Source organism: Anarhichas minor, unplaced genomic scaffold, assembly GCF_050575085.1.
Source record: "Anarhichas minor isolate MPS153535 unplaced genomic scaffold, ASM5057508v1 ptg000006l, whole genome shotgun sequence".
In the NCBI taxonomy this organism is placed as follows: domain Eukaryota; kingdom Metazoa; phylum Chordata; class Actinopteri; order Perciformes; family Anarhichadidae; genus Anarhichas; species Anarhichas minor.
The window spans coordinates 1,085,695-1,105,051 of record NW_027466452.1 but is presented as its reverse complement, the minus strand read 5'-3'; positions in this window follow the sequence as shown (position 1 = coordinate 1,105,051).

Here is a 19,357-nt window from a genome sequence, read left to right as displayed (position 1 = left end):
ATAGCAATGCGCCAACAACGCAACCTGACCACAAATCATTTTCAGACAAAGTTCATTTGCTACTTACACAACGCTGGCACTGGACGTAAAAATGACAACTGTGGCGGTCTGAAACTAGCAAAAACAGCTGCGCGGTGCACTGCTTTGCGCCAGCTGTGGGACAGGTCCTTATTATACTACCTACTGTCAACTGGCCCAGACTGGAACTGACTTGGTCCAACCAATTATGATGCCCGAATCACAACTACAACACAGTCCATTCAGACTGTTTTATCTCCATCAGTTGTGAACGTAACCACTGTAGTTCATGAGGGGTTAGAGATGGTGTCATGAGGGATAATCTAGCAGAGCTACAGGAAGAAGACAACCAAAGACACTTATCAGAACTGGAATAGACCGTAAACTGCTGTCGTGATGACTATTTTTTTGTTTCCTTACAGAATGTAAGATTTACTTATCGGTTACACAGTGATCTCCAAGAGGAGCAGAACCGGAGATTAGCTATTTATACAACTGACAGTTGAATGTAAATTTCTAGAAGGAGAGGTGCAAGAGAGATTTTATGGATGGGATGGAAAAACAGATGAGAGATTGACGGCTGAAGCCCACCCCAACCCGTCTCTTACCACCACCTCCTGCTGCATTTCTCAAAGAGCCATATGTGCCAGGCAGACTGGGTTGATGCTGTGTGTAGGCGGAAGGAGAAATGAAAATAGGGCTGAGATCAAGTTATTTTAGGCTAAATGGAAGCTGGGGAACAAAAAGCCTTTGAGTCACACTCTGAGGGTGGATACCAGCACCGAAAGCAGACATGATACGCATTGAATGTAGCCAGATTACTTCTGCGGCTGATGACGGAAAGATGAAGAACATTGAAAGGTGACAATGAGGATGATGATGAATCCATATTTTAATGCTGAAAACTTTTTCCGGAAAACTGTTTGCATGACCTCCGGGTCAGTAATGGTGCTGAGCGAACCCTTGAGTTGAGACCCACGGTCTGGAACCCATTCTGACCACCTTAAGACCTAAACGCAACAAGGGCATAACGATTAAGCGACTACAAACCAATGAATGCTCAACTGCTATTATTTCCCATAAAAACTATTCATGCCGGCAGCTATGAACACTTTTTGAATAGATTTGTGCAGGCGGTGGATAAAATCCCATGATTCTATTGACCTAGAGCAGTTTCTTGCAGTCTGTCTGAGCTCAATTATTGTATAGCCTAAGCTACTGTATGGCCAAATCCAATGTCCCCCCTTACGGAGTCATGGACTTTGAGGCACTCTCCCGCGAAGTCCGTGAGGGTTTAGGGCTGTCCCACTGTCAAATCATCGAGTGTTTGAGGCTCTCTGGCAGACATTTTGAGCCCTTTCCGTAAGTCAGCATTGTATGCTGACTTAGTCTAAGGGAATTACCCACAAATCATTGCAATGTGACGTTAAACACGGGGTAACCAGTGGACGCATGGAGACGTAAAAAAAAAAGGTAAACAAAGAGGACGGCTCACGTGTGTTCAGCCTGGAGTATTACATTTACTCAGAAGCATTAAGGGTTAAAGATGGAACAAAAAATAAACATGAAATCAGAAGATATTTATTTATTTATTTATCAAATATTTGATTTAGTCATTGAAGCTGTTTTGACAAAAACGAGTAAATAGATTATCTGAAGTTACCTCTCATCTTGTGAGGAAAGAGACTGAAGACGTTCACATCAGGGAGTACAAAGTATACAATAATTACACACAATTATACATCATATTTTTTGTCATTTTCATGGTAACGTGATATGTTGCAGCAAAGTGCTGTCCCATTCCTATTTGCACCATCTCAAGCCCTCACAGTCTCTCACACTCACCCACTTACCAGGTGACCTCAGTAAGTCCTTGAGGGTTTAGGGGGGACATTGGGATTTGGCCTAAGTCCCAAAAGTTTGGAATCACGTGCTACAAAAGTTTGATTGGGTACAATCAGATTCTGTATGTTTGAATGCTCTTTTAGTGCTTTTAGGTTATAGAAAGTCCTCTTTATAACTAGGTTTTGTTTTGTACAAGGAGGAACAAAACTACAATAATTCCACCAGAGTGACGACTGAAAGAGACAAAGATCCATCTGAGCAATAGAACAAATCAGCAGTCATTGGTAAAATAAACTGGAAGCCTAGCATCAATGTGTGTGAACAGCTTCCTATTCCAGTGTCAAGAGTTTCACAATAAAAGCAGCCTAGAACAAACTGGAATCAACAGTCAACGTGTTGCTTTAGCAAAGCTCTTCTTCAAACTTCACAATAGAAATAGAAGGTTAGTGGAGGGTTAGCACTGTTGGATACTCACTCAATATTTAGAGTTCAATAATGATCGAGGGTCACTGAAGCTTTTCTGGACTGGAAAACTAATTCAGCTTCCATGTTCCAACAGTATTCTCCCCGTCATGTAACACTGTGGGGACATTCAAATGGAAGTTGTAATCCTTTGATTCTTCTTATTTGGGGCCAAAACTATTTCAAAAGTAAATAAAACATTTAGTCTCTGAATTATTTTATTGCTGGTAAAAAAATACATCATGAAAGAAGAAAAAAATCAATATGTACAGCCGATTCCAAACCTTTGAATGGCAGCGTACCATTGGAAGATTTCCCAGTCAGTTGCCATCCCTTTAAATTCTCATGTTATGGTTCATCAAACAGTCGATAAAATACCTATACATATCAAAAGGGGATATATTGGGTATTTCATTTGCTGCATTCGACAAATCAGACATTCCAGTCTGGCCAATGTATATAAAAGGTTTCTCAAATAATTTTACGGAAAACGCACCTCACAAATATATGGATTACATCACAATATAGATAAGATAAGATAATATAGACTCTATTTGTCTTGGACACAAACAGTATATAAAATGACACATACAGTAAATGTTATCCATATCACCCACTCCTAGTTACTCAAAGTGACAACCGCTGCCACTGTGGTCCTCGAGTGTTCATGCATAAGTAAATTAGCGCTCATTTGAAAGTCTACTACTGATGGTGTGGTAATGTGCTGGTCAGAAGTGTGAAATCTGAGAAAGCTCAGTTGGCTCCTGAACGGTGTTCTGCTCAGAAAAAACACACAAGACAAGAAGACATGGCAGCTAACTGATTACATCTCTGAATTCAACGACAGCAGCACTTCCGCTGTAGTTCAATACGTCAATATATTATCATACACTTAATGCATCTAGAAACAATAGCATAAGAGGTTCAATGACCTACAAAAACAACCCTTTCTCACTCCCAACTCATCAAATACAGTCGCTTGGTCAGAGGCCCCTCGGAGTCTGATTCAGATGCACTGAGGAACCAATTAGTGTCTGTATGAGGTACAAGGCTCTCAACTAACTCCGATTTAAACCCATCTCCCTCATGTTTAGATGGTCAGAGGAACTGATGTTGTATAATAAGCAAGATAGACCAAGTGGGGCAAACATAGGACTTTCACCCAGGAGACGGATGTTTGTGTCCTTTGTGAAACCAAGTCAATGTTCACTTAGTTTTGTTACGTCATTTACATACTTAACTAAAGCCTCTTCCCTAACAAACATACTTACTTTAACCCAAACCACAATCTTTTGCTCAGCCTGGCCAAGTAGTTTTGTTGCGCAAGTAAACCTAAAAACTAACTAAAGCTACGTTAGAATGTTTATTTTGAAAAGACATTAGTGGAAATCGACTCATCGTCCTAGAGAAGTCCAAAACTCACCAGTTTGGAGTAGGAATGTGTTGAAAGTGTCGAAATTCTGACCAGAAGCTTTAAAATACGAATACTGACATTACCAAACGCACACAGAGCCCAGAGTAGAACACATGTCCGTGTGACTCAGACTATAATTCAGCAAGATTTGGCTTAATGTCAGCTATAATGGCCTGTAGTTATTGACTACACTTAGTCATTGTTCAAACATCAACGTGCAGGCGGAGGGAAATCAATACAAAATAGGACCTGTGGCAAAACCATTGAAAGGAGCAGAGAGGGACCCTCATATGATATATAGATTATTTATCTCTCTCTCTCTTCTGGTTTGATACTCTGTGGCTATGCTTATCTCATTGTCTTGTGTCCCTGTGCTTGTCACTAACCAGTTGACGGTTAGCCCTCTGGCTAATAGAGAATCACGCTTTGCCAACATTGCAGCCAAAATGCAACCGTAGAGAACTCTAGCTTCACTGCAGCAGAACGGCCACATTGTGTGTCTTCACTCTGGTCTTCACACAATCTTTGATTTCCACCGGTCCACACCACCAGGATTGGTGGTGGTGAATATTCTGTTTACAGTTTCAGTTGGAGTGCAAATGTGACCGACAACTGGTAAAACTCTCTTTCCTCTTTTTACTGATAATTACTCATACATTTTAATATTCATCAATCTATACGTGTATATATCATTTTTCAAAATACCTGGTTAAATGTAAAGTTGTGTTAAACTCAATCTAAGGTCACCAGGTACTGAGTTGCTGTTGAGATTTTTAACACCCAATAATATACATTTCTAAAATTGTAAGGAAATTTGCACGTATCCTGAATGAAATGTAATAAAGCTAAAGCTATTATAAGTTGGGCACGCGAAAGCTTCTTCTTCTTCTTCTCTGAGGTGTAGTGGCGGTTGGCAAACGACGAATTGCCGCATTAGCGCCACCAACTGGTAAAATAAAATAAGTCAGGAGAGGTCGTATTTTGCCAGAGAAGGCAAATATGCTCATATTTCTGCAAAAGAATTGCTGAAGTTTGAAGCTGTAGTGTGTGTGTACAGAGTGTGTGTTTTGTATTTATTTATATTTATTTAAGTACACTGTAAACTGTTAACAGTTAATATATTGTTCATAGTTTGAAGTTAAAAAGTTTGAAGCTGTAGTTTGAAGCCAAGTGTTTTGTATTTATTTATATTTATAGTATACTTTAAACAGTTAATATATTGTTCAATTTGAAGAAAAAAGTATCTGTTCAGGCACCGTTTTAGCACCGGTATCGTTTTAAAAGTATCGTTTTAGCACCGGTATCGGAAAAAACCCAAACGATACCCAACCCTAGTTATAAGCTGACCAATAATAACGTCATAAAATGTCCTGACTGATAATTACAACACCAGCGCACCTTAAATGATCCTTCAATATGGCGAAATGTGGTGCTCACCCAGCTACTGAATATAAAATCACCAATTTGAATCGACTCCTGGCGTTTTCAGGGTTTCCCGCTCCAGCTGCAGCATAAATCAAACATGGCCACCGTGTGACCATCCGCTGGGAAGGAGACATGTTCAAACATGTCACATATGCAGTCTAATGTGTGTGTGTGTGTGTGTGTGTGAGAGATTTCCTCTCCCCGTCCCTTGTCTCTAGTTGAGAAGGATGTGTAACCATGGCAACCAAGGCAGTATGTGAAACAGACATGAGTGAGCAGCAATCATTAAACCTCCTACTTCCCACAGTGCTTAGTACCGTTGTTCCAGTTAGACACGCACGGGTGCACGCACACACACACACACAGCATGTATTGTCCTTTGGATGCTAATAAAAATCCAGGCATTACCATAGAAACCAGTCTGACAGCTTTAGGCAGGAGGGCTTTCCTCACCCAATCTGGATGAGTTTGAATGAATATAAGACGTTATACTGATGCAGATTTTTGGCAGCCCGATGAAGAAGAAAGACTGTCACTGACTTCCTGAATGAGTGATGAAGTTACCTACTGCCCTGTACTTTAGCTTGTACCAACAATGTGGCCATATTTTGTTCCCAAAAACATTTCAGAGTGACCACATTAGTCGACACACCAACGAAGCATTTTGGAAAACAGACGTAGAGTTAGCTCGCGTTGTGGGGAATAAAATGTAGCTGTTGTGATGTTCACGTGTTCTGTAGAACCAGGAGTTCAAACAGGAGTCGCACCATCACTGCTGTAACTTGCCACACTGAATTTACTGCGCAAAGTGAACTGGAGCAGATCCTGAAATTAACACGACCATGTCGAGAATCCATTTTTAATCGAAAATCAATTTGGGGTCACGAAAGAGTCACACCCACTAGTGCCAGCCGTCCACTTTTCCCATATCTGTGTAGGAGTTTGTCAGTCGGTAGCATGGCACTGCAGACCCGTGTGGATCATCGAATAGCCAGATTCGGTATAATAGAAAGGCACAGAGAGTACTGTGAGTTAGTGCTGCAGTATATGCACCGACTGTGACTATCATGTATCAGAAAAACAGGGCCTGCAGTACGAGTGAAACAAACCACCAGAAGCACCACAAAATGCTATGTAAACCCATTTCCCTCATTATTAGACGGTCAAAGGAATAAACCATCGGAAATTAAGTTGAGCAACTCATAGAACGTCGTTTCTTTCCAGAGCTGACGATGAAAGTAGTTAAGGAGTGAGCGACAACAGCGAATCATTTGTGAAACGCAACGCTGCCACCATTTGCAGTTAGAAGTGGTAAATCCCTTCTGTGACACAGGAGCGTGGCTCACTACTCGTTCACTAGAAGTGGAGGTACTGATGAACCTCGACACTACAGACAGGAACACGCCAACAAACCAGCTAGCAGTGATCCTATCAAACACTGCAGCCAATCAGCATCCCTCTTTCTCACTGTGCCATTACAAACAAGGATATAAACAATAAATCAATATTTCCCAAATGACGGTTCACAGTTCAGTGCTGACGGCACCTTCACTTCTCTAGAATAGTCAGCTACTGGTCGGACCTCCTGCAGGGTTCCTGTTTGACTCAGCCTGCCTAAGATTGTGTTTTTTCTACTGCATGAAAAGCTCCCTGGAAAACCTTGGAACGTTCCAAACCCACCTAACCTTCAACTCAGACAGACTTGGTGTGACTGACGAGTGATTCACTGGACCTAAGGACGCCTTGTGCCTTTGCCTTTTATGGTGCATGTGTGACAAGTTGGTAAATATGCACTTTTACAAGTTGAAGTTAATGGTAAACTCATGGTCTGTAATGTTAAAATCTGTGATGTGGTTAAAAAGATCATTCATAAATAACATGAGGATTTACTAAAACCATAAAGTTATGAAAGAGTTCATTACACGTTGATTAGTGGTAAACAATAAAACGGTGTTTTAATTATATTGCTAGCTTTGTTCTTTATTGTGTAATTTAAGATAGAATAGTGTTAAACTGTGATCTACATAGTGGTCCATAATCGCCATCTTTTCCTCATTGCAGTAAAGTTCTTGCTGAGGAAAAAGTACCACGTCACTCTTGTGATTATTTATCCAGATTTTTCAGGTATGAATTTTCTAACATGTCATACGTTTCAAGAGAATGTTGTTGTTACATTTTGGTGTAACTGTGTCAAGTGTAGCTGCCCTAATGTGAATTTTACTTATTTTTCTGTATAATACGTTTTGTGCACTTAAGTAAGTTCTGAAGAGTTTCATGTGAAAGTTCTGAGATTAAGCTATTTTGTGCCCATCCATCCATCCATCCATTTTCCTCCGCTTATCCGGGGTCGGGTCGCGGTGGCAACAGGCCAAGCAGGCTGACCCAGACTTCCCTCTCACCGGCAACATGTTCCAGCTCATTCTGGGGGATCCCGAGGCGTTCCCAGGCCAGCTGGGAGATGTAATCCCTCCAGCGTGTTCTGGGTCTTCCCCGGGGTCTCTTCCCAGTTGGACGTGCCTGGAAAACCTCCAGTGGGAGGCGTCCAGGAGGCATCCTAATTAGATGCCCGAACCACCTCAGCTGACTCCTTTCGACGCGAAGGAGTAGCGGCTCGACTCCAAGCTCCCTCCTGATGACCGAGCTCCTTACCCTATCTCTAAGGCTATCTCTGAGCCCGGCCACCCTACGGAGGAAGCTCATTTCGGCCACTTGTAGCCGCGACCTTGTCCTTTCGGTCACGACCCAGAGTTCATGACCATAGGTGAGGGTAGGAACGTAGACCGAGTGGTAAATTGAGAGCTTTGCCTTCCGGCTCAGCTCCCTCTTCACCAAGACGGTCCGGTGCAGCGCCTGCTTTACTGCTGCAGCCGCACCGATCCGTCTGTCGATCTCCCGCTCCATCTTACCCTCACTCGTGAACAAGACCCCGAGATACTTGAACTCCTTTGCTTGAGGTAGGCACTCCGTCCCCACCTGGAGGGAGCAATCCACCGGTTTCCGGCAGAGCACCATGGCCTCAGATTTGGAGGTGCTAACTCTCATCCCCGCCGCTTCACACTCGGCTGCAAACCGCTCCCAGTGAATGCTGGAGGTCACGATCCGAGGAGGCTAACAGGACCACATCATCTGCAAACAGCAGAGAGGCGATCCCGAGACCCCCGAACCTGACGTTCTCCACCCCCCGGCTGCGCCTAGATATCCTGTCCATGAAAGTCACGAACAGGACCGGAGACAAAGGGCAGCCCTGGCGGAGGCCAACACCCACCGGGAACGTGTCTGACTTATTGCCGAGAATGCGGACACAGCTCCTACTGCAGTCGTACAGAGACTGGATCGCCCGTTGTAATGGGTCCGGCACCCCATACTCCCGCAGCACCCCCCACAAGAACCCCCGAGGGACCCGGTCGAAAGCCTTCTCCAAGTCCACAAAGCACATGTAGGCTGGTTGGGCAAACTCCCAGAACCCCTCCAGTAGTCTTGCGAGGGTAAAGAGCTGGTCCACTGTTCCACGGCCGGGACGGAATCCGCACTGCTCCTCTTGAATCTGAGGTTCGACAAACGGTCGGAGCCTCCTTTCCAGCACCCTGGCATAAGCCTTCCCCGGGAGGCTGAGAAGTGTGATACCCCGGTAATTCGAGCACACTCTCCGGTCCCCCTTTTTGAAAATGGGAACCACCACCCCGGTCTGCCAGTCCATGGGCACTGATCCCGACCCCCATGCGACATTGAAGAGGCGTGTCAGCCAGGACAGCCCAACTATGTCCAGCGCTTTCAGCATCTCAGGGTGGATCTCATCCACCCCTGGCGCCTTGCCACCGAGGAGCTTTTTGACTACCTCAGCGGCCTCTGCCAGGGATATGGGTGAGCCTCCCCCTAGATCTTCAGGTGCTGCCTCCTCTGCAGAGGACATGTTGGTCGGGTTTAGGAGTTCTTCAAAGTGCTCTTTCCACCGCCCGACGATGTCCCCTGTCCGGGTCAGCAGTCCCCCCCCCCCTGCTGAGAACAGCCTGGGGTAAGCCCTGCTTTCCCTTCCTGAGCCGTCGGATGGTTTGCCAGAACCTCCTTGAGGCCAACCGAAAGTCCTTCTCCATGGCCTCCCCGAACTCCTCCCATGCCCGAGTTTTAGCATTCGCGACCACCGCAGCTGCAGCCCTTCTGGCCTGCCGGTACCTGTCAGCTGCTTCGGGAGACCCCTGGGCCAACCAGGCCTTGAAGGTCTCCTTCTTCAGCTTGACGGCTTCCCTCACCTCCGGTGTCCACCACCGGGTTCTCGGGTTGCCGCCACGACAGGCACCGATGACCTTCCGGCCACAGCTCCTAGCGGCCGCGTCCACAATAGAGGCTTTGAACATGGTCCATTCAGATTCCATGTCCCCAACCTCCCTCGGGATGTGTGAGAAGTTCTTCCGGAGGTGGGAGTTAAAGACCTCCCGGACAGGGTCTTCCGCCAGACGTTCCCAGTTCACCCTCACTACACGTTTGGGCTTGCCGGGTCTTTCCAACCGGTTCCCCTGCCATCTGATCCAACTCACCACCAGGTGGTGATCAGTTGACAGCTCTGCTCCTCTCTTCACCCGAGTGTCCAAGACATACGGCCGCAAATCAAATAGTATAATACTGTTTTAACGCAAATAAGGTATGCACTCTCTACTCTCCTGTGGATCTTACGTCAATTGTTGGATTCTTGTACAAATTCACTGCAGTAAAGTTGTTGCTGAGGAAACAGCGTCACATCACCCGCGATTATTTATCCCCATTTCAGGGGCGTAACACGTGGAGGACAGAATGTCTGCCTCTGAAGGGGCTGTAACCTGCTGTGGTTGAGGACAGTTGGTGCGTGAGTGAAACCTCTTCAGCTACTCTCAGATATTTATATCACTGCATCTATCAAGGACTCAGCATGGAGCGTGCGAAACGTTATGAATGCTGGTGCTGTACACGAAGAAGGCAGCCGAAGGTGAGGCGAAATGTAGAGAGGGAAGCTATTGTAGCTCGGTGCTTTTCACTTGTTGGATCCAGCTCACATGAAGGACAGGAGAGGAGTTAACTTGCATTATGCAGTGAACAGTGCAGTGAATCAGTGGCTCTCAATCTGATTCTCAGGTCCCAGTGTCGTACTGGTCAATCTAGTCATCTACTCAAGATCTGGTTTCTATTAGCTGCAGTTAATGAACCTCCAACCTCATCTGGTTTTCCTTGGTTTCCCAAAATGAATTACCAATATGATGGTTGCAAATCTTCACTTAAGAACTGACAATTTCTAGATGAAGCAGTGAGTGAACCTTTTTTTCCCCCATGATCTATTATATTGGATCTTCAACCCGTTGGACATGAGTGCCACTCAAGTCATCACTTAAGATTCTGCACTCACCGTTGCATTTTATATGAAAAGGTCAGATGACACCAAGTAGAACAGTGCACTCAGTAGAGTGCAGATCTCCACCAGGTGTGTCTCCCTGTCCTCTCCCAAACACCGTAGAGATGAATCTCACTCAATTGTCCCTCCCGGCTCCCATACAGTTAAGATGGCGATGAAGATAGCAAAAGCAGGGATTCATTCATCTTTTATTGTGCCTGACTTTAGTTGATAATAACATATCAGGTATGGAATTAATCTGCAGATGCTCCATTTCAAAACGAGATAAAATCTTTCTATGGATGTTAGTGTTTGAGCCGCGACAGACTAGGTATGGCTTGTTTTTGGCCGAGCCGATTTCCAGAGATGCCTTTTGCTACTGAAGCAGTTAATAACTGATCAGTTGCAGTTAATACCCGCCAGTTATTAGGAGAAAGGAGTCGGTTGTCAATGACGGTATAAAAAGTGTGAATCAACACAACCACAAGACGTTCTTGAGCATACAGTCATAAATGTACACAAAAGTGATCAGGCTGATGGGACCATTAGTGTGTGAGATTAGCTGTGGACAGACAGACAGCCACACACAACTGAATGCATGATCCCCACAGGATTTAGAAGTTGACATGAACGCTATTTACAAGTGGGAGACTCATAATTATTACGATAACTTATCTCAGCATCAGCACACCTGTTTCCATTCATAAGACCTAGATATCTAACATCCATAGTGGAGTTCAAAGTGAACAACTATGACGGCAGATCACAGGAGAGCTTTGCTTTTAAAGTTCCTCATTCCAACTCTGAACTGGAGAAGACTTGTTTCCGGTGGACCTTGGTACTGGAATTAAATGCAACACAACTTAAGTTGGCCAGCTCCCGATTACAAAGTCTGCGTAATGTCTGATTGGTGTCCCATGGGTGAATAGAGCCACTCGTCCGGAGAGCGAGTGGGCCAGCGCAAAACTGGAAGAAAACCAACATTCATTCACACAAAGTGGCCACAATAAAGGTCTAACTGAGAAACAATGACATTGAGCTCCCTCCCAGAGAAGAGCCTCTACTACCTGTAGAGTGATTTGCTATAACCTGTCATGAACATTTGATTCCTTGAAGCAAGTATTGACTGAACTGTTGAGGAAAGTCGTGATGGATTTCATGAAGAGACAAACAGCCATTAATGTCCCATGGAGAGAGGGACAGACTAAGCACTGCTGGAGGCTATCAACAACTCCCTCTCTTCCATTTTCTCCCATTTGTATGACCCCTGATCGACTGGAGATGCACATACGTCAGAATCTGCGTGGACATTTTTTCTCTTTCTTTTCGCCCACTGACTGTTATGATTCAACTGAGCCTTTAGAGCAGGGTTGAGAAGAGAAGAGCGTGGGCGAAACCTGCCTCTCTCTCTCTCTCTCTCTTGCTTCTGCACAGAGCTGCTCTTTCTCTCTCTCTCAGAAATGAAATCATGGGTTTGTACATCATGCCCGTGAAGCCTACAACATACAGACAGATAGAACGGAACAGCTCAGTGGTGGGATGTGTGAAGGAGGTGGGGACCAAAACGACCAGCTGACTGCGAAAGAAGCGTGAATCATATCTTTAACACCTATCTTCTCCTGTCATATTCCTCACAAACTATGGTTGACTGATTACTTCAGACTGCAGGGATATTTTTTTACAGCATTTCTGCATCAACAAGACAATTCACACTAGAGCAATTTATCTGTCTCGGATGAATTAAGAGGCTGATTATACCTCAGGTTGGTGGACATGTCTATGTTCTGGTCTCAGAGGACTAACTGACAGCCAGCATTGGCCAATGTACAGACTGGAGAAAACTAAGTGTAGAGACTGTAGAGAAGAATGCAGAATAATGGACAAGGTGCACTGGAGCTGTTCTGGAGGATTGTGGTGGAACCTTGCTAACAGACCTTGCATGTTGTCTTCTACTGCCGTACGGCTAATGTACAGCTGTACACCAACAGCTGCACCTCCAGTCAACACATCACCCTGAGCTTACAGGTGGGAGATTGACTATTTGGTGATCTGGTGTGGACAAAACTACATAGAGCTCAACGCTCTAAAGACAGTGGAGATGGTTGTGGATTTCTGGAAGTACGCAGCCCAACTCGCCCCCTTCACCACGTGTGACTCTCCAGTCAGTGCTGTGGAGTCCTTCAGCTTCCTGGACCCAGGACCTGAAGTGGGAGTTGACCATCAGCTCTCTCACCAAAAAAGCACAGAGAAAAGAACGAAGGATGTACTTCCTGTGGCAGCTGAAGAAGTTCAACCTCCCAAAGACAATGACAGTGCACTTTTACATCCCCATCACCATCTTCACCTCCTCCACCTTCTGGTAAGCCGCTGCCACTGCCAAGGACAAGGGCAATCTGCAGCGCATCATTCGCTCTATGGAGAAGATGATTGGTTGATCGCTTGATGACTGGCTGCAATCTGCAGTCCCCCCAGGACCCATAGGAACCCTGAGGTCTCTGGGCCTAATCAACAATGCCAAGGGACCGCCACCCATCAGTGGCCCGAGTAAGGCAAGGCTAGCAGGCTCCTGATCATTCCCAGTACCCTCCCAACCAACTAGCAAAAATGGCTTAGTTGGACGGTGCATTGTTACATTATAGTTATGGAACGTACTGTCAAGGATGCCCAGCATATGCCAGCCATAGTCTGTGATATTGTTATCACAGAGTACTGATATAAGAATTGGTCATTTTGTTTCTCTCTATCACTGACAGAATATTCGCTATCAAAACTAAAAAAATAAAGTTTCTTGGCAGGTGGATATTTCCGTATTGGCTCCTAATTTTAGTAAGACCAAAATAAAATAAAAAATCAGATGTAAAAATGTTTTTTTCAAATATAAAACAACCCCCACATTTTCAAATGGAATATGCAGAAAGAAACATTGACATATATTCAAAGATCAACCCTGACTCTCAGAGAGTGATGTTATGACATGACAGTTACTGTAACATAAAGAGCATTTGTTACTATTAGTTCATGGCTGATAATCTCTGGGTTTGAACAATTGCCTGCCAGTACTTAGAGGGTTACTGTACTCAGGTGTTAGACCTAGGAGAGCATAGTTGGGTGTTTTACTGTTCTCCATTGTTGAAGCTAACTGCAAACAAAAGCATCAGATCGACTTGAGTAAGCTAACCTTTGAGTTGGGGTTACCCTTTTACATAAGGAGAATCTCTATGTTTGTTTTTACATGAATGAATGGCTGAGAGGTTTGTATTCATGAGTACATTGTTTGCATCTTGCAATAAATATTGATATGTTCTTAATCACTTTGTCTTTTGTCTATTTGCTTTTTTTGTTGAGAAGATAAATGAGACTTGTGGGTTGTGAGACACTGATGGCCTTTTAATGTCATTAATAAATGCTTTGTAAGGCATAGATAGTCCTCACTTTAGATGAGGTCACACAAAACACTTTACTAATGACTGGTAACTACCTAATTAATCATGATTTGCAGTATTAATACGCGTTTATAAAGCATATATTAACACAGTCCCTAACATTAGTGCATATCTAAATCATTATATATATAAATGCATGAATAATGTACATCTAAATACGTTCTTAATCATTTACTAACACTTTATAAAGAATGTTATTAATCATCTACAACTCCTTAATAATTGGTTTGTAATATATATAATACTTCATTTACAAATGGGGAATCCATCATTTATAAAGTATGAAAACAATCATGAATCACACAATAGACGAGCTTATTAATCAAGAATAAAACATTTATAACTGTTATGAACTGCATACTAATGAGTGTTAATGTAGGAACAATATTTTATAAATGATGAATTAAGTGTTTACTCATACTTAACTAATGCTTCATAGTGTGTAGTTATTATAAAGTGTTACCGATAGGGTTTATGTCCATGCACACTCACCTCCTTTATATCCTCATCATTGTAGAGTTGTCGCTAACTGGAAGGGATTGACATCTCTGTATAACTGGTCTCACATTATTCCAGTAATCTGGGAAAGGACACAACACACACACACATAGATATAGAGTTACTACAGAAGGTACATGTGAAATATTGGTTTTCAGTAGATCATGTGAGCTGTATCCTGTTTCCTTATCTTGCACAGCCAGACCTCTGTCTGGTAAGAACAAACCAACATTGGTAAGAGACGAGGTAAGAGCAGCGGCCTCAGGGGGTCACAGTATAAAGTGCCGAGATGCACGAGTGCTGTGGAGAGATTTAGTGAAATTGACTTCATATATCAAAGTAAATGCTGAATCTGCATCAGGTTGTTGCTAATATCATCATGTCTCATGCAGCATTTTGTGTACCTGGATATGATCGTATGATAAATACTACAATGCTGTACCTCGCATTTGTTTGAATAATTCTAGTTCTAATTCATAGTTGAGTTGGGTCTATTTCCATATTCTGGTCCAGTGTATGATCTGAAACCAATATGATTTTGTGCAAACCGGCTGAACCAGCATTTCTCATTTTCACATGTTCTGGCAAATTAAAAAGTAGCCTACATCAGCAAACTGGGCCGATGGCATCACAGCGCTAAATCCAACTTGAATTGCATTAGTGATAATCAATACGACAACCTAATTAACATAATAGTATGTTTGTTTATTTTCTTTTTTTGTTTTTCCAAAAATGTGATAATATTTCTTCAGGGAGTGCAGTTAGTGACAGTGTGTGCTCCAATGTAGCTCCAACAGCTTGACGGCGTAGCAACAGGGGGCGGGGCTTAGCGAAGGGTCGAGTCGGAGTATCAGTAGCTCCTAAAGCTGTGTGAGACTCTCGAGACATTGATTCTAAAGAATATGATATATTAGATATATGTTCGGACTGTATCTGTATTACTGTAGTAGCTAATATCAAAATGAAAAATGTCTAAACCCTCTAGGGTGGAGCTCTCCACCCTAATGTGGTGCTGATTAATGTTTTCCTGCTACATTAATGTTATTCTGTGTGCATTGCCAGGTTCTGTGAATGGATTATGTTAAGCTGTCGAGATGATAAGATGTGACAGTTTGTTCGGATGTCAAACCATAAAACTTGATGGTTACAGTAGTTGTTTGTATGGTGATAAGACATTGCAGCATCAGGTTTGTGGAATGTAAGGAATGAAACATTGCAAGAAAACTGCCACTATAAGTACCTTATGGTGTGCACAAAGTTTTTCCAAGTATTTCAATCATACTACAAAAAGTGTTTCCCTCATTGGCAAATAAGACGGCAATGCATGATGGTAATAAACCACATGAGCAAGCTGTTTTTTCCGTATCTGATCAAAATGAGCACATTTTCTCTTCTGCAAAAGTGGGAAGAAAAAGATAGAATTCCTTTATAGACCTTACTTCCATTTGCCTTTTGGTATTTGTTCGATGCCTACTGTACCTCTCAGCCTAACGTCTGATTTCCAGTAATGGATTCTGACATCAGTGGAAGGCACAACTAACCCTCCAACAAGCCTACGAGGCTTCCGCTACAATGCTGTCAACAATTGCGGTTGACAGCAGCACTGCTGACACTGACAAAATCGGTGTATTTGAGCCAGAGTAGAGGGCTCAAACAGAGCTGGAAATCTAAGGCGACACATGAATTTTGCATGTGTGAGCTATTTTTACTGTGATGCATGTGGTCTGTACATCACACATAAATAAATATATCACATGTAAATATAAGAGGCTAATTATTGAGCTTAACCTTGTTTGTAAATTGTATTTTAGTAAACTAGATGTTACTGATGTTTAACTTAATTCTTAGTGTATTATTGGTGTATTTGGAGTAATCAATAGTATTGTATTAATTTTACTCAATGTATAATTTTATTTCTCTGTGTTTATGATCTTTCCGGTTGATTTGCTTTGATCCTACACACAGCATTGTGTAACTGAATATGAGAAATATGTAAATAAATAATTGATTAAGATGTACAGATCCGTACAGATAAGTTAATGATAAAACAAGTTTTATAAATGATCACTGTTCTCTGCCCAGTGGCAGAATGTATAGACAGAACAACAAGGGGCCAAGGATTGAGCCTTGGGGAAACCCACAAGTCAGAGGGGCCGCAGAAGAGGAGGCGTCGGTATTCCATACCTTTATGCTATTGACTCGAAAGTCTCGAAACTTTGATTTTTGGGCCAGATCTAGAAAACAAATACTATTTGTAAATGGTAAATGGACTGTACTTGTATAGCGCTTTTCTAGTCTTTCCGAGCACTCAAAGTGCTTTCACACTACTTGTCATCATTCACCCATTCACACACTGATGGCAGGGGCTAAGTGCCACCTGCCTATCAGACCTATTGTTCTTCAAATGTTTATTTTTAGGGCCCGAGCCCCAACGAAGTCGGGCGAAGGCCCTATCGAAATCCAAGGAATTATTAGGGCCCGAGCAACCGACAACGTCGGGCCAGCGAAGGCCCTATTGAAATTGTGAGGGGTTTTTATTCATTTTTTTCCTGATTTTTATTTTTACACTTTAGGACTTCTGCATGCCAATATTAACTCATAGTCATAGCGCCACCTACTGGCAACCACGGACGTCAGCAGGATTCTATAAATACAGCAGCCCAAACACTGAACTTATTTAAAGGGTTCGTGGGCACACCATGAGAAAGACTTCTCTGATCTAAATAAGTGCAAACTAAGATGTTTGGAGAGCAGAAATTTGATGAAAAAGGTTTCCAAATCGTGCTTGTATGTGGAGTTTTCATTAATAGTAAATTGAATTGTTTTTGTTCTTTTTGGAGCCAGGCCGTAATATAAAGTAATTTCATGCAACGTGAAGTTTGTTTAATAAAATCAAACTGCACCCAGCCTAATTTATATGATAGATTATTCTACATTGGCTCACCTTTTGGCTTAAATTTAATTCTTTACAAAAAATATTTTTTTCTCCACATGGAACCAAACATACTCCTATTTCTTCTCAACTCTTCCAGGTTTGAGTCACTCAGCAGTGATTGTCAGAGCTACCTGCACAAACAAACGACCTGCATTTACTTTGACAGTCTGTTATGTTACTAACACTGAAGCGCATTCACACACATTCAGTTTTTTGTTGATTTTTACAGGTATACAGTTATGATTGTATTCGGAGGTACACTCAAAACAGGCTTAAGACCTGGCAAAATGACCTGGCTATGCCATTGGTCGACACAGGAAATACCGTTTAACTCGTGCACGCAGTGTATGGTGGTCACAGAAATGCATGGCTGCATCAACCACAGTCCTCCCAGTACCCTCGACGTGCGTGAAGATGCAAGGGCCCGATTAATGCTGCTTGCAACTTTAATTATGAATACTATTGAGCATAGCAGCTAGTATGTGGTGGTCATTCTCTGTGGTGGATTGTGCACGGTCTGCAGTCATGATAAGTCAGTGACTTGCCACGGTTTTTGTCCTTCGTGTCACCTCTTTTCCATAAGTGTTTGCATTGATGATTACATTCAGCATGAATAGGGCTGGGCATTACAGCTCAGTGGTATGACCAAAGTGTCTGAGTCTGAAGCTAGTATTAAATTATTGAATTGATCCATACTCTTCTTTACTTATCCTTTAATTTTTTTTTTTTTACACAACCCATTTCCGCAGTCACAGATCATCATTTTTGATTGGTTGTCAATCCGAAGAAGGCAGGTCTTAACTCTCGCTCAGTCGAGTTGATGACACTGTGGGGAACGAGGGCACAGAAGGCGGAGAGTGACCCGGGCTCACCTAAAGTCTGCATCCTTTTCAGACTATCAAGATAAATGGGACATTCCTGAGTCACCAGCAGACGCACTCTCTCACTCACACACACACACACACACACTGTATACAGCCAACAATCTAGCGTTAAGTATTACAATTAGACAGAAAATTTGGATTTTATACTTTATTTATCCTTAAGGGGGTAATCACTTTTTCACACAGGGTTTGGATTTGTTTTCCCCCTTAATAATAAAAACCTTCATTTAAAAACTGCATTTTGTGTTTACTTGTGTTATCTTTGTCTAATATTTAAATTTGTTTGATGATCTGAAACATTTAAGTGTGACAAACATGCAAAAAAATAAGAAATCAGGAAGGGGGCAAACACTTTTTCACACAACTGTAAGTGAGGGGAATCCCGAGCTCCGCACACATGGAGTGTGTGTAAGCTTCGCCCTCTGTGAAATACAGAGATGAGAGGAGAGAAACTAGCACAACATGAACGACACGAAACACAGCAAAACTCCTGATGACGTTCCATCACTGCATCGATGCAGAATCGCGCTGCATCTTAGAATCAAGACATTTCAACACCTCGACCACAATGGTTGAATACACCCAGAGATACCCAGCTCACAGTGAGTGATAGACGGTGTACAACCAGAGACTGTTTATAACAAGTGGACGTAGTCATGTTGACGTCACCCATTTATGGGGTCAGATCAGTCTCAATAATCACAAATGCACGCAGAACGATTCACAAATACATTCCAATGCACACATAAATAAATTACGATTTATATAAATGTAAAAAAAAAATCACAAATATATTTCTGCATTTGTATGTATTTCTGTGTGGATTTTTTCTATTTGTTTGTGGATTTGTATGTATTCATTTGTGGATCAAACTGCATTTGTTTGTGGATCGCCCCACATTTATTTGTGGGTTTTATGAGACTCTCCTGACGTCGCTGGATTCGCAAATGCGTTTTTTTCAACGTTCTTATTTTCAACCAATCACATGAGCACAGCTCCTCCCTCCCCTCCCCACGAGGCTGCTAGCGTTATAGTTGCGCAATTTGCGGAGGCGACAGGTCAGAAGTCGAGAAAGGG